At 48.1% G+C, this 11468-nt stretch overlaps 1 pseudogene; it reads right to left on the bottom strand.

The window, feature by feature from the left end:
• Positions 1 to 7691: 7691 nt before the first annotated feature.
• LOC114889548 overlaps positions 7692 to 11468 on the bottom strand; it is an 11659-nt pseudogene continuing 7882 nt past the window's right edge.

Here is an 11468-nt window from a genome sequence, read left to right as displayed (position 1 = left end):
ACTATCATTGATACAGTAATCATTCAACAATAATAACTGAGTTTGTGGGGTCCCAAACAGCATAAAAGGAAAACTGGTAGAAACGCAAATAGAAACGGGTGAAAATACTATTTACTATCCACAGCATTGCACTCAGAATTTAAGACCATGTCCTGAGAGCTGACCTTTCCTCTTGTTCTTGTTTCTTTCTTCAGTGCCTTGCATATGGTAGTTGGTCAAGTTATGTTGGTTGAATTAATGAATAAATAAGTAGTCAAGTTAGACTTGAGTAATAAGGTAGAAGTAACTGATACGGAGTGAAATTGGCAAAATTTTAAATACTTTTTGGTGCATACATGCAAAGAAATATTTAACAAATATTGGTCATTTGTTAGTGACAGGAACTACTTAAAAATGAAGAATGAGAATCCCCAAATCTTAACAATGGGGATATTCCTGAAAAATCATAGGACATCTTTGCAGAGGAAGTTTTCCTGAGCTAGGTGAGGAAAACCTGATATAAATTCTGGTGTCATAAATACCAATTTAAGCATGTGTTGACCATGCAGCTTCATTTGGACGTTGGAGAAACCTGGTTGGCCAGGGGCGGGGGGGTGGGGGGGCAGTGGCTAAGGACCTGGGGTACCAGCATCTTCAAGTCTTTCTTGTTGAGTGTTTTCTTCAAGAAGTTGCTTTCCCCTTGTCCTCCTAATAGTTAACCTTGATGTCACGGAATCATCCTTCACAAAGTGCAGATTTTCTCCAGGTTGCATAATACTCAAATTATGCTTATGCCATAGTTATCATGTTAAAAAATAACCATTGTATTTAAGATGCAATTTTTATAATAGCACTTCATAACTTACACAACGTTGTTTTCTCCTGGAATGAATGTGTGGAATGTTACAGTCCATAGCGCCTTTCTTTGCATTGATTTGTATTTCCTACCTTTGTGTGTTTTATGTAAATAATGCATTTATAAGGTCTTCCACTGAAACACTGAGGCAATTGACGCTCTTATAAAATAACAATAATAATAATAGTGGAGAATCCGAGATCTTTGTGTTTTTCCCACTTTTACAGTTGTCTGATCCACGCTTTGAAGTTTTGTTGTTTCGTTTGTTTGTTGTTGTTTTTTTGCGGTACGTGGGCCTCTCACTGTTGCGGCCTCTCCCGCTGCAGAGCACAGGCTCTGGACGCACAGGCCCAGCGGCCATGGCTCACGGGCCCAGCCGCTCCGCGGCATGTGGGATCCTCCCAGACCGGGGCACAAGACCGTGTCCCCTGCCTTGGCAGGTGGACCCTCAACCACTGCACCACCAGGGAAGCCCTGAAGGTTTTTTTTAACAGGCAGTCTTATTTCCAACTTTTTATTATGAAAATGTGCAAATATACAGAAAAGTTAAATAATAATAAAATTGTATATCCACCTAGATTTAAATTAAATTAACATTTAAAATTAACATTTAAAAATTTAAAAATTAGCATTTTGCCGTATTTTTTACTGAACAATTGGAAAGTAACTTACAGACATTTCACCTCTAAACACTAAGCATGCATCTCATAAAAACAACCACAGTAACATTATGTACCTCAAAAAATGAACAGCACTAATATCTAGTGCTCAGCCCATGTTTCCATTTTCCCTGTTGATCCAGTCTCATTGCGAGCCTTACACATGATTGTCTGTTCCATCTACCTGGAACAGCTTCCCACCTTTGATTTTTTTCCAGGACTTTTTTTTTTTTTCTTTAAATAGAGCAGATCAGTTGTAGAATGTCTGACTTTCAGGAGGTACCTGATTGTTTACACGTGGTTTGTTTTTCTTGTTCCTGTAGTTTCTGTAAATTTGCAATTAGGGCCAAAGGCTTGGTGTATTCAGGTTACAAATTTTTGACATTAACACCTCATAGATGTATTTCATCTTGCATCACAACAGAAGTCTCGTTAATATCTGGTTGGCTCACTATCTGTGATGCAGAATTTGATCGCCACATCTTCCCAACGTGAGGTATGTTTTTACTGTTGCGGTTAATGGATAACCTGTGCACTGACACCAGCAGTGCATGGATAGCCCGTTTACCAAGCCTTGTATCTGGTGGTTTGGGGATCCAATGATGATGATCCTTGCCGGAATCAATCATTTCGTCAAGATTTGCAAGATGGTGATTTTCTTTATTTGTTCTGGTTGCGCCATGTGGCGTGCGGAATCTTAGTTCCCGACCAGGGATCGAACCCGTGCCCCCTGCAGTGGAAGCGAGGAGTCTTAACCACTGAACCATCAGGGAATTCCCCCTGCAAAATGGCAATTTTCTATCATTCTTTTTACATTTACTGACTGGCATTCTTTAAGGAAGAGCTTTCCTTCATCGGCTGGGAATGCACGTAGGGTCATGCTCGAGTCTTTCCTTAAATTACCAGTTTTCAGAGGCAGGAGTCACTGGCAGTGATGACGAGTGATTCAGTGTGTCACAAACAATTATGATCATTGTTTCTGATGCTCTAATTATCCCAGATTTGGCCAGTTAGAACCCTTCAAGTAGCCCTTTTGTCTTTTGACATTACCCCTCCAATCTCTGGGCATTTAATGGCCTTTTTTTTTTTTTTTTGTAAATGTATTTATTTATTTTTGGCTGCATTGGGTCTTCGTTGCTGTGCGCGGGCTTTCTCTAGTTGCGACGAAGGGGCTACTCTTCGTTGCGATGCATGGGCTTATTGTGGTGGCTTCTCTTGTTGCAGAGCACAGGCTCTAGAGCACAGGCTCAGTAGTTGTGGCGCACGGGCTTAGTTGCTCCGCGGCCTGTGGGATCTTCCCGGACCGGGGCTTGAACCCGTGTTCCCTGCATTGGCAGGCGGACTCTTAACCACTGTGCCACCAGGGAAGCCCTGGGCACTTCATGGCCTTTTGACAAAGCCATCTCAGGTTCACCTTGCACTTTAAATGCCCCAGGTATGACATGAGCCATTTCTCCAGGAATCCCTGGCTCTTTTTAATAGGCAGAAATTTAGAAGCCAGATCTGGGCAGTGGGCAGGCTCACTGCTACTGGGCGTGCTTAGCAAGTGGGCTGAGCCCTTCCAACCATTGAGTGTGCATAAAGGCAACTCTGCCGTCAGTTTCATCAGTTACATAATATCTATGTAATGGGAGACATAATTACCTCCCAGACGAAGGACTCTGGGAGCAAAGAAGTCTTGTTGAGCAAACTAAACTGGAGAGAACACAAGTGTTAACGCTTACTAGGAAAGCAGCAAACTTAACCACGAGGTCTTTTGCCAAGGCCGTCAGCAGCGCATTTCCAGAGGACGGGAGCATGTCAGTCAACCTGGCAAGTGGGTTAAGTAGGGGGCAGTTAAGAGCAACGAAGTAAGGACACCAACTATGTTGTGTTTTAACTATGAACTTGATGATTTACTGTGTTGATAAGTTAATCACACTCCTTTCCCATCACATTTCTTAAGGCAGGTTTCTGATCTAAATTTGAATTCTGAGAGTCTATTTCATGCAAAGTACTAGTTTTTCTTGCTAAACTTTTATTTGGTCTTTAAAACTTAAAGCCATTAGTTTTCACTCGATGCTCTATCTTCCGGCCGGTATGAATTCACTTGCATGTGCCTGTAAATGTACTTCCAGCCCTCTATTTCCGTTACTTTCCTCGTGGCGCTCTATTTCACTATAATTATCCCACCTCAGAACACTATAACCATTGAACATGGCAAGCATGTGCACTGCGGTGATATGTATGCATGTGTGTGTAAGCCTGTCAGCAGCATTGAGTCTGCTGTGTAGACGGGGAAAGTGAAGCCCAGGATGCTGACCTGAGGTCACGTACAGAGTGTGACAGAACAAGGGTTGGAACCCATGGCTCCAGCCCTTAGTTGAGTTCTTCCTGTAAAATATTGTTAAGTGAAAAAAAAAAAAAAAATATATATATATATAGTTAAGTGAAAACTGAGAACACAGAAAGTATGTACCTAATTACGTATTTTGATGAGATTAGAGCATTGAAAGTTTTTTGTCTCCCCGTGTTTTTTAAATTCAAATCTTTATATGAGAAGAGCCCAAAAAACGATGCACTCCCCTCCCCCTTCCCATTCTGGTCTCCCACCCAGATCTTTTCCCCGTTCGGCAACCACGTGGTCAATGACCACCTGGACCATCGGATTTGGGCTTTACCCCTCCATGTTCCGGTTCATTCTTCTCTATCCCAACAGCCACTACCTCATTTCAGGCCTTTCATCAGCTCTTGTTTATTTTGTAGCCAGGTAAGTGTTCACCCTACCCCAGATCTTGCACCTCTCACTGTATCTGCCACATTTGCCAAAGACAAGACATCTAACCAGGACCACCACATGCAGCTGTGCAGGTTGAGGAGTGCATGTGACTGTGTCACCATTTGCTGAAAAGCCCTCAGTATCTCACCGTCCACAGCAGTGGCTCTCACTCTTAGCTGAACGTTAGAATGACCTGAGCAGTTGATTAACTTCATTTGGGTTGGGACCTGGACCTCAGTGTTTCACTGCCCAGGTGATCCTAATGTTCCAAAGTGGAGCGAGGGCAGAAGCAGCGAAGCCAATTAGGAAGGTGTGTTTACAGGTGATTCAGAGAACTCGTGGTCGCGGTAGAGGTGCTGAGAAGTGACCCAGCACGTGGTGTGTTTTGCAGGTAGAATACAGGACTTGCTGGTGACTTGGACTGGGGTGTGAGGCAGAGAGGAGCCATGGACGGCTGTCGCTGCTCCCAGGAGGAGAGACTGGCGTATTCACTTCTGTATCTCCTACACCAAGCACAGCGCCAGGCACATGGCAGGAAGTAGGCCCTCAATAAATGTTTGATGAGTGCATCTCTGCAGGAACCTCTGCACAATAATCAAGATTGTTTCCTCAGAAAAAAGAATCATTTTACATGTCCATCCAGAACTGCAAAAGGTCTGGGATTTTACTTGACTTCCAAGATAATAAACTAGCCTGTTATTTTCATGGGTGCTGGCACAAGACATGCGACTCCTGGGTCAAAGACAAAGAACTTTGTTACTCGTGGCAAGAGCAGTAGCCAGACTTCATATCTGAGCCAATTACCCTTGCTTTCCCTCATCCCCACCCCAATCACAAGAGGGTACCGGTGGGCCTAGATGGCGGGACTGCATCACAGGAAAGCAACATTTGGGGAAATCACTCCTTTTATAGTGAACGGCAAGCAAGCATGCTCTGTCCTGGGACACGCTGCTCGCTGTAAACACAAGCCTGAGAAATGGCCCAGGTAAAGATACCAGCACAAACATGTAGGGATACTCAGGGCCGTGGCCTTACTGTCTCTCCCAAGAATGCCCTTCCACTGAGAAGGGGGGTCGTTCTTGCCTACACGTAAGAAGAGAGGAAGCAAAATGAAGTTGCCTGTTCCAAGCCTACGGAGTAGAGGCCTTTTCCTGAAGAAAAATCTTAGGTCATACTAAATCAGACCTACACCCAGAAGTTGAAAAGTAATGATCTCACTACACTGTACACTGATTTAAAACTACACCTGGACTACTTGATCTCATTTTTGAGCATCATGCTTTACACTAGAGTGTAATACATTACATGAAACTTAAATGGTTGAAAAAAATTAGAGTATCTCTTGACACATGAAATTCAAATTTCAGCGTCAATAAATAGTTTTACTGGAACACAGCCACACTTATTCCTCTAAATATTGTCTATGGCTCTGCTTTCCTGTTGCAAAGACAAAGTCGTGGACCATCAAGAGACCTGAACTATTTACCTTCTGACTCTTCACAGAACAAATCAGCCGACTCTTGCGTCTGCACAACAGGGTGCGGGCTGAGGTCTACCAGCTAAGCGAACACCAGACGAATTAGCAAAAGGAGCAACACTCGGGGTGTACAGAGGAGGGCGAGAGCACTCGGGGTGTGCAGAGGAGGGCGAGAGCCCTGGAGCACGGAAGCGAAGGGGTACAGACGCGCGCAGCCGGCAGTCCGGCCTAACACGGGAGGGGCGGCCGGCTGCCAACGATGCGAGAGGCCAGGGCTGCCGAGACCCGCGCCCGAGCCATGCCGCCCCTGCCGACCACTCCCTGCCTGGCGCCCAGGAGCCCCGTCCCCATCCGAGCGGAGGTCCGCGGGTCGTCAGAGGTCCTCCCTTCCCGGAGCGGCCGGGGTCACGGACTCGCTTTCCCGTCTTGCGGAAGGAGACGTGGGTGAACTGGTCACCCTCTCCTCTAGTTATTCAGCCGTTCACTCAGTACACAAACGGGGAGGTGGTTCCTCGGCACTGCGCCCTCCTCCCACTCTGACTGAGAAATTCTCAGTAAGCCGGAGGGGCTTCGATGCCCACCTTCCGCACGCCCCGAGCGGGGTAAGTCCACCCAGAGACGAGGGACCCTCGCCCGCTCCGGACGGCCCGCCGTCAGGCTGAGGGGAGAGAACGGCCAGAGACCGCGCTCACCCTCTACAGGGAGGGGTTCGGACCAGAGCCGCCCTCCCGGGACCACGGCCCATCCGTCCCAACACCCGCTGCAAACGCCCAGCTTCCGGCTTGCAGAGGATTCTCGGTTGCTGGGCGGGGCCAGGCGCGCGGGCGTTCCTGGGAAATGCGGGCGGCACCTCCCTGCGCAGGCGCACCGCCTGTCGTCGTGGATCTGCCCGTCGCCACCTATCCCCCCGCGCCGTGCGAGAGCCCCTGCTGGCGCGCTGCGGCCAGGCAGGGAGGGCTGGAGGGAGCGGGGGCATCCTTGGGGCGGCCTGGCCGCGCACCCCGACACCTCCTCCGAGGTGTCCCCTGAGCTCTGCCCTCAGGGGCGGAGGAGATTGTTGGTGCGGATATTCAAACAGCGCTCCCATCGCCTCCCTCCAAGAGTGCAGCAGCCGCTCTTGTCTCCAGAGGTGAACCTCACGTACCTATCCACCTGCTTGGGCAGTCAGCCAGTCTCGCTTCCGGTCTACAGTCCACCACCAACACTCACCGCCCCAGATCTCAGCATCATATTATTTTACCTGTGAACATTTCAGTCTACTTTTTTTTTAAGCAGGTTTTTTTTAAATTAATTTATTTATTTTTGGCTGCGTTAGATCTTCGTTGCTGCCCGCAGGCTTTCTCGGCGAGCGGGTAGGCTTCTCATTGCGGTGGCTTCTCTTGTTGCAGAGCAGGGGCTCTAGGCGCGCAGGCTTCAGTAGTTGTGGCGCACGGGCTTAGTTTTTCCACTGCATGTGGGATCTTCCTGCACCAGGACTTGAACCCGTGTCCCCTGCGTTGGCAGGCGGATTCCTAACCACTGCGCCACCAGTGAAGTCCCCGCCTCCCCCCCACAAAATCTTTTAAAGTTATATTCCCTTTGCATTATTTTAATTAAAAGTCTCAATCCTATTAAAAAGTAAAGTGAAGTACTGAAGTACATAACCAACACCAGTGTTCACTCTGTCTTGTCCATTCTTAACCTGCCCGATTTGTCTCATTTCTTATTTTGTTGTTAAGAAATAAAACATTTGAAGTAGGCTCTCTCTTCCCACTGATTCCAGGCTGGCAGCCAATTTGACTCCTCTTAAAATTGGGGGGAGACTAGTGAGGCCCAAGACAAGCGAACTTAAGGCTGCAGGATTGTCCAGTTGTCACCGACCCTCCCAAGTCGGGTCCCAACAAGGGTCCTCCTGCCCGGTGTCATTCGAGCCAATAGGAGACCAGGCTGGGATGAGAAGCAAAGGAAGGCTTTATTCTCCAGTCAGAAGGTGGAGAGGACAAGCTCTCCCGACAAGCCGAACAGGCCATGGTGGAGCCGCTTTATAGGGTCTCGAGGGTGGGGAGGGGGCGGGGTTCTCACGGGCCTGCGCGGCTCTGGCTGCAGATGGCAGTGTCGGGCGCAGCGCCTCTGCACACGGCCCGCCGCCGCCATCTTGGACTGAGTATCGTGCGCTGCGCGTCTGCACGCGGCCCCGAGCTGAGGTGCAGGTGCACCCGTTTCCCACCGGCAGCTCCAGGCTGAAGGGCCCGGTGCGAGCCCCGTGTCCGCGACCCGCTGTGAGCAAGAGAGACTGGACTCAGCACAGAGGAGAAGAAAGGTTAGTTGTTGTTTTAGTACCCAGATTCTATGTTTATCGCCGGGAATTGTTCATGGGCTTTGCGGGTGGCACGAAGCCTGGAGGGTGGTAAAAGCATCCCCTTGTCGACAATGAACAATCTATGATAGGAATGGGAAAGAGTTTTATCTGAGCCAACCTGAGGACTGTGGCCCAGGAGACGGCCTCTCAGTAGCTCTGCGGATCTGCTCTGGAGAGGCAGGGTTTTCAGCGCGGTTTTAAATCTTGTCAGAACAGAGGTCAAACCAGTCAGGGATACGTTCCTTCAATGTTTCCAAAAAGACCAGCACGGACGCAGCGGGACAGTGTGGCCTTGGCGCCTGGGAGGGCAGTGTTTTCATTGAAGGGGTCCCAGGGAGGGAGGCATCTCATCTTTATTGTTAACAGGGACGTCCTTTACTTCTGGTCAGTGAGCCCTTTTCTTTAATGGTTAAAGCAGACGTAAGATGCGTGTCATAGGCCACACGCAGGCTGTTCTAGTTAACATGAAGTTCGAGTTAACTCGTGTATAACCGGAATAACTTCCCCACACCTGAGTATGCGAAAACTTCTTCCCTCACCTTCTCACCAAAGACGAGTGGGGTCAGGTGAAGGAGTTTTTCCGTTAAGGATTGTGACGAACTTCTAAGCAGGATATTGGCTGCAATTAAGAGAAAAGGAGTAAAAAAAAAAAGAGGAAAGGAGTGACCTGGGGTCTTAGACCATTGCTGCTCCCCGCTGACTCAAAATGTTGAAAAGAACCTTCCAGAGAACCTCCTTCTAGGGGCTGCAGGACAGGCAGCCTGTGACTCAAAGGAGAGTCCGGTCAGAAGCGTGAAGTCAGTCTTTACTGCTGGGCAACAGCTTCCCGGCAGCACGCTGTTGGCAGCAGGACTGAAGGCAGGTGTCCACGGGTGACAGATGTTCCCCGCAGTGTGACCGCGCTGACCCCAGCTCCCTCTCATCTTCCTTGTCAACCCGTGTCATGCCAGGCTCCAGCCCCTACACCACCAGCACCACGGCTCACACTCAGCAAAGGTAGAATTAGTTCTGCAGTTATAGTTCCTACAGATTTCAGCCCAACATGCCAACCAGATACTTTACAAATACATTTAAAGAAACAACCCTCCACGGACATCTCCTCAAGCGAGCAGAGACCCTCCACCCACCCCAGCAAGCCCGATCCTTTGAGGATGCCCCCGGGGAGGAGGACCAGTCACTGCCCAGCTGGGAAGGGCTCCTGGCTCTTCGGAATCTAATTTCTCTGGACTTCTTTGCATCCCTGTCTCACCTGTGTGTCCTTAAAAATGTCATTCTTAAAGTTTATAACACCTTTCTGTATGCTGTCGTGGGCGCGCTGGTCTGTTGCAACCTTGTACATCAGACCAGAAGCCGTGCAAGAGCCATTATTATGTGAAAAGGTGAATCTTGGAAGCAGAGAACTTGAGAGTGGGCAGGATGCCAACTACAGGGAAATGGCAGCATTTCCAGGCGCGCTGGTTTGAGTCTTTCGATCGTGCATTTAAAGTGAGGCAAACTTCACACAACTGTGTAATCTTTCTTTGAAACAAGCAGTCATTTGAATGTAGGCCTGGGGAAGGAGCCCACCTGAGCTCATCTAAAATGTGGGTTTTATGGTTAAATAAGGCTTTTGTGAGGAAGTTGGGGGCATTGCAAGGAAGTAAGTGTCGTGACCAACTTGCCAGGCGGTGTCGTGGATGGAGCGCTCCCAGAGGTACAAAGGTCTGAGCATCACAGGTTCTTGCGAGCTGACTACCGTGGGGGGAGAGAATGGGGCTCTGAAATGGATATTCCAGAGGGAGCAGGTTCCTGGTGGTGGCGGGGTCTGTGGGGTGAAGCCTCAGCGTGAGGCCTTATGTGGATGGCGAGGAGATACTCCAACAGCAGCGTGTCTGGGTGGGGGTCAGTCATCCTGTGGACACTGACCGCGATGAGCAGGAAGCTAAGACTTGGGGTGGAGAGGGAGTTTGTGGGCAGAAGTCTTCAGTATAGAGGCCGGAGGTGGGTGGCCAGCAGGTTTGCAGGAAACGAAAACACAGTGAGCATGAAGCTGTCTCCTGGGTGCTGTGAGATTTAAAGGAAAATAAAGCAAATAATTGAAATCTGGTTAAGCCTTCTAATCATGCTGTCCTGTCCTCTATGTATTTTTCTCATGAGGATAAGAGAAATGGAGAGTCTAGGACATATTTATGTGCAGTGAAGGTAGATATTGGCCGTCTTTCACATATAAGAGATCTTAAGCTTGTAAGAAAGTGAAGAGAATGTTTAAAATGTACTTTTTTGTATTGTGAAATTGGTTATATCCTGGAGAATTAGAGTGGAATCGCCGTTTCACCAATCACTCCTCATCTAAGAGAAAAGTGTACCTTTAAGTCTGTAGAAATCTTTTCAGCAAGTTAAGCACAGGGCATTCTGGGAAAATGTCTCTGACAACTTTAAAAAGTAAAAAGCGGGCTTCCCTGGTGGCGCAGTGGTTGAGAGTCCGCCTGCCGATGCAGGGGACACGGGTTCGTGCCCCGGTCCGGGAAGATCCCACATGCCGTGGAGCGGCTGTGCCCGTGAGCCATGGCCGCTGAGCCTGCGCGTCCGGAGCCTGTTGCTCCGCAACGGGAGAGGCCACAACAGTGAGAGGCCCGCATACTGCAAAAAAAAAAGTAAAAAGTAAATAAAAATCAGTGGTGTTCAAAGGAGCAGCTTTGCTCAAGTCTTTTACGCTGAGTGGATTAAAATCCCACAGCTCTAATGCTGCTGCTAAATTGTAAAAGACAGTAGGGAATATAGTTCATTTTATTATTGATTTAGAAATTAATTTTACCTCATTTCCAGGGTTTGAGAGTATTGTTACTGAATGGACTTGGGTCCGCTTGCCCACCACACAGCAAAGCCAATTTGCTGGCACCGGGTTTGTTTTTTTTTGTTGTTTTTTTTTTTATTAAACTTTGCATTTGTGAGGCACCCAAATAAGGTATGTAGAGTTTGGCCGGTATTTCCAGGACTTTTGTTTTTTGTTGTTGTTTTTTTAACATCTTTATTGAGGTATAATTGCTTTACAATGGTGTGTTAGTTTCTGCTTTATAACAAAGTGAATCAGTTATACATATACATATGTTCCCATATCTCTTCCCTCTTGCATCTCCCTTCCTCCCACCCTCCCTATCCCGCCCCTCCAGGCGGTCACAAAGCACCGAGCTGATATCCCTGTGCTATGCAGCTGCTTCCCACTAGCTATCTACCTTACGTTTGGTAGTTGGCACCGGGTTTTGGTGAAGGAAGGTCCAGTGTTTAGTTGCAGGACACCAAGCAAGGAGTCTGGGGGGCTCGTGCTCAAAAGACCCAAACTCCCAGGCGGCTATCAGGGAAGGGTTTTTTTTTTTTTACATCTTTATTGGAGTATAACTGCTTTACAATGGTGTGTTAGTTTC

Source organism: Monodon monoceros, unplaced genomic scaffold (assembly GCF_005190385.1).
Source record: "Monodon monoceros isolate NGI ecotype Baffin Bay Population unplaced genomic scaffold, NGI_Narwhal_1 Super_Scaffold_9, whole genome shotgun sequence".
Lineage (NCBI taxonomy): Eukaryota > Metazoa > Chordata > Mammalia > Artiodactyla > Monodontidae > Monodon > Monodon monoceros.
The sequence above is the reverse complement of the archived record's forward strand: the minus strand, read 5'-3'. Positions and strand labels throughout refer to the sequence as shown.